Source organism: Leptonychotes weddellii, unplaced genomic scaffold (assembly GCF_054177405.1).
Source record: "Leptonychotes weddellii isolate Sample4059 unplaced genomic scaffold, ASM5417740v2 HiC_scaffold_5858, whole genome shotgun sequence".
Classification (NCBI taxonomy): domain Eukaryota; kingdom Metazoa; phylum Chordata; class Mammalia; order Carnivora; family Phocidae; genus Leptonychotes; species Leptonychotes weddellii.
The window spans coordinates 1-3925 of record NW_028026871.1 but is presented as its reverse complement, the minus strand read 5'-3'; the positions used below and the strand labels follow the sequence as shown (position 1 = coordinate 3925).

At 41.6% G+C, this 3925-nt stretch overlaps 1 pseudogene; it reads left to right on the top strand.

Annotated features, from left to right (window-relative positions):
* The first annotated feature begins 850 nt into the window (after nucleotides 1-850).
* Nucleotides 851-3919, top strand: LOC115939152 (eukaryotic translation initiation factor 3 subunit A pseudogene; annotated as a pseudogene).
* The last annotated feature ends 6 nt before the right edge of the window (nucleotides 3920-3925 follow it).

Genomic DNA, 3925 nt, shown 5'->3' with positions numbered 1-3925 from the left:
CTGCTGCGCCTCCTACTTATTGTAGTAATGTTGTATGGTGACAGACGGTGACTAATCATGGTGACTATTGAGTAATGTATAGAATTGTCAAATCAATATGTTGTACACCTCAAACTAATATAATATTGTGTGTTACTTATACTTCAATTTAAAAAAATGATTATCTTATATATGGTCTGCAGGAAGGGCATTTTAGATTAAAAGCCACTAATAGCTAAAAGGTGCAGGGATGGAAAAAGATATACCATGCAAACAGCAACCAAAAGACAGCTGGCGTGGCTATACTAATATCAGGCAAAATAGACTTTAAGACAAAAACTGTTACTAGAGACAAAGAATATTTTATGATGATTAAATGGTCAATCTATCAAGAAGTTATAATGATTACAAACATATATGTACCCAACAAGAGGTTAATGAAGGAAATAAATTCAAATCTTTCAGAATTTGAGGAAGAAAAATGTAATTCAGCAAAGTAATCAGAGATTCAATAGTCCACTTTCAAAAATAAAAAAACTAGACTGCCTATTATAAAGGAAATAGTAGCTTTTAATAACACTATGTACCAGATATACTTAACAGACATCTAGATATAGAACACTTCACTCAACAAAGAAAAATACACATTCTTATATGCATATGGAAAATTGTTTAGGGTAAACAATATGTTAAGTCATAAAACAAGCCTTAATAAAGTTAAAAGTTTTGAAATCATGCAAAGTATGTTTTTCTTAAAAAAAAGGGGAATAAAATTACAAATCAATAACAGAAGAAAATTTAGAAAATTCACAAATACATAAAAATTAAACAACATATTCTTAAATAGCTAATGGCTTAACCTTTCCGTCTCTGGCCGGCTGGGCGCGGGCGACTGCAGGCGAGGCGCGTGGAACCTCGTGCTGGTTCCCCTTCGTCTCCTCTCCCGGCCCGGGCCACTAAGGAGTTCGCTGACGCCGGGTGAGCTGAGCCTGCCGCCAAGATGCCGGCCTATTTCCAGAGACCGGAAAATGCCCTCAAGTGCGCCAACGAATTTCTTGAGGTTGGAAAAAAGCAGCCTGCTTTGGATGTGCTTTATGATGTTATGAAAAGTAAGAAACACAGAACATGGCAAAAGATACACGAGCCGATTATGTTGAAATACTTGGAACTTTGCGTGGATCTTCGCAAGAGCCATTTGGCTAAAGAGGGATTATACCAGTATAAGAACATTTGTCAACAGGTGAACATCAAATCTCTAGAGGATGTTGTTAGGGCATATTTGAAATTGGCAGAGGAAAAAACTGAAGCTGCTAAAGAAGAATCTCAGCAGATGGTCCTAGACATAGAAGATCTGGATAATATTCAAACTCCTGAGAGTGTTCTCCTAAGTGCTGTAAGTGGTGAAGACACTCAGGATCGTACTGACAGATTACTTTTAACTCCATGGGTTAAATTCCTTTGGGAATCATATAGACAGTGTTTGGACCTTCTTCGAAACAATTCCAGAGTAGAGCGTCTCTACCATGATATTGCCCAACAAGCTTTCAAATTCTGCCTCCAGTACACTCGTAAGGCTGAATTCCGTAAGCTGTGTGACAATTTGAGAATGCACTTGTCACAAATTCAACGTCACCATAACCAGAGCACAGCAATCAATCTTAATAATCCAGAGAGCCAGTCCATGCATTTGGAAACCAAACTTGTTCAGTTGGACAGTGCTATCAGCATGGAATTATGGCAGGAAGCATTCAAAGCTGTGGAAGATATTCATGGACTATTCACCTTGTCTAAAAAACCACCTAAACCTCAGTTGATGGCAAATTACTATAATAAAGTCTCAACTGTGTTTTGGAAATCTGGAAATGCTCTTTTTCATGCATCTACACTCCATCGTCTTTACCATTTATCCAGAGAAATGAGAAAGAATCTTACACAAGAAGAGATGCAAAGAATGTCTACCAGAGTCCTTTTGGCCACTCTTTCTATCCCTATTACTCCTGAGCGTACTGATATTGCTCGACTTCTGGATATGGACGGCATTATAGTCGAAAAGCAACGTCGCCTTGCAACACTGCTAGGTCTTCAAGCCCCACCAACACGAATTGGCCTTATTAATGATATGGTTAGATTCAACGTACTACAGTATGTTGTCCCTGAAGTGAAAGACCTTTACAATTGGCTGGAAGTAGAATTTAACCCACTAAAACTCTGTGAGAGAGTCACAAAGGTTCTGAATTGGGTTCGGGACCAACCTGAAAAGGAACCAGAGTTGCAGCAGTATGTTCCACAGCTGCAAAACAACACCATACTCCGTCTTCTGCAGCACGTGGCACAAATTTATCAGAGCATTGAGTTTTCTCGTTTGACTTCTCTGGTTCCTTTTGTTGATGCTTTCCAACTGGAACGGGCTATAGTAGATGCAGCGAGGCACTGTGACCTGCAGGTTCGTATTGACCACACTTCTCGGACACTTAGTTTTGGATCTGATTTGAATTATGCCACTCGAGAAGATGCTCCAATTGGTCCTCATTTGCAAAGCATGCCTTCAGAACAGATAAGAAATCAGCTGACAGCCATGTCCTCAGTACTTGCAAAGGCACTTGAAGTCATTAAGCCAGCTCATATATTGCAAGAGAAAGAAGAACAGCATCAGTTGGCTGTTACTGCATACCTTAAAAATTCACGAAAAGAGCATCAGCGTATCCTGGCTCGCCGTCAGACAATTGAGGAAAGGAAAGAGCGCCTTGAGAGTCTGAATATTCAGCGTGAGAAAGAAGAATTGGAGCAGAGGGAAGCTGAGCTCCAGAAAGTACGGAAGGCTGAAGAAGAGAGGCTGCGACAGGAGGCAAAGGAGAGGGAGAAGGAGCGCATCCTACAGGAACATGAACAAATTAAAAAGAAAACTGTCCGTGAGCGTTTGGAGCAGATCAAGAAAACAGAACTGGGTGCCAAAGCATTCAAAGATATTGATATTGAAGATCTTGAAGAATTGGATCCGGATTTCATCATGGCTAAACAGGTTGAACAACTGGAGAAAGAAAAGAAGGAACTTCAGGAACGCCTGAAGAATCAAGAAAAGAAGATTGACTATTTTGAAAGAGCTAAACGCCTGGAGGAAATCCCGTTGATAAAGAGTGCTTATGAAGAACAGAGGATTAAAGACATGGATCTGTGGGAACAACAGGAAGAAGAAAGAATTACTACCATGCAACTAGAACGCGAAAAGGCTCTTGAACATAAGAATCGAATGTCACGAATGCTTGAAGACAGAGATTTATTTGTAATGCGACTCAAGGCTGCACGACAGTCTGTTTATGAGGAAAAGCTTAAACAGTTTGAGGAGCGATTAGCAGAAGAAAGGCATAATCGCTTGGAAGAACGTAAAAGGCAACGTAAAGAAGAACGCAGAATAACCTACCATAGAGAAAAAGAAGAGGAGGAACAGAGGAGGGCGGAAGAACAAATGCTAAAAGAGCGTGAAGAGAGAGAGCGTGCCGAACGGGCCAAACGTGAGGAAGAGCTACGAGAGTATCAGGAGAGGGTCAAGAAATTAGAAGAAGTAGAAAGGAAAAAACGCCAAAGAGAGCTGGAAATTGAAGAAAGGGAACGGCGCAGAGAGGAAGAGAGAAGGCTTGGTGATGATCCACTTTCTAGAAAGGACTCTCGCTGGGGAGACAGAGATTCAGAAGGCACCTGGAGGAAAGGACCCGAAGTAGATTCCGAATGGAGAAGAGGCCCACCAGAGAAGGAGTGGAGACGTGGAGAGGGGCGGGATGAGGAAAGGCCTCATAGAAGAGAGGAAGATCGACCAAGGCGTTTGGGCGATGAGGAAGAGAGAGAGTCTTCTCTTAGACCAGATGATGATCGCATTCCCCGGCGTGGCATGGATGATGACAGAGGTCCTAGACGTGGTCTTGATGAAGACCGGTTCTCTCGCCGTGGGGCA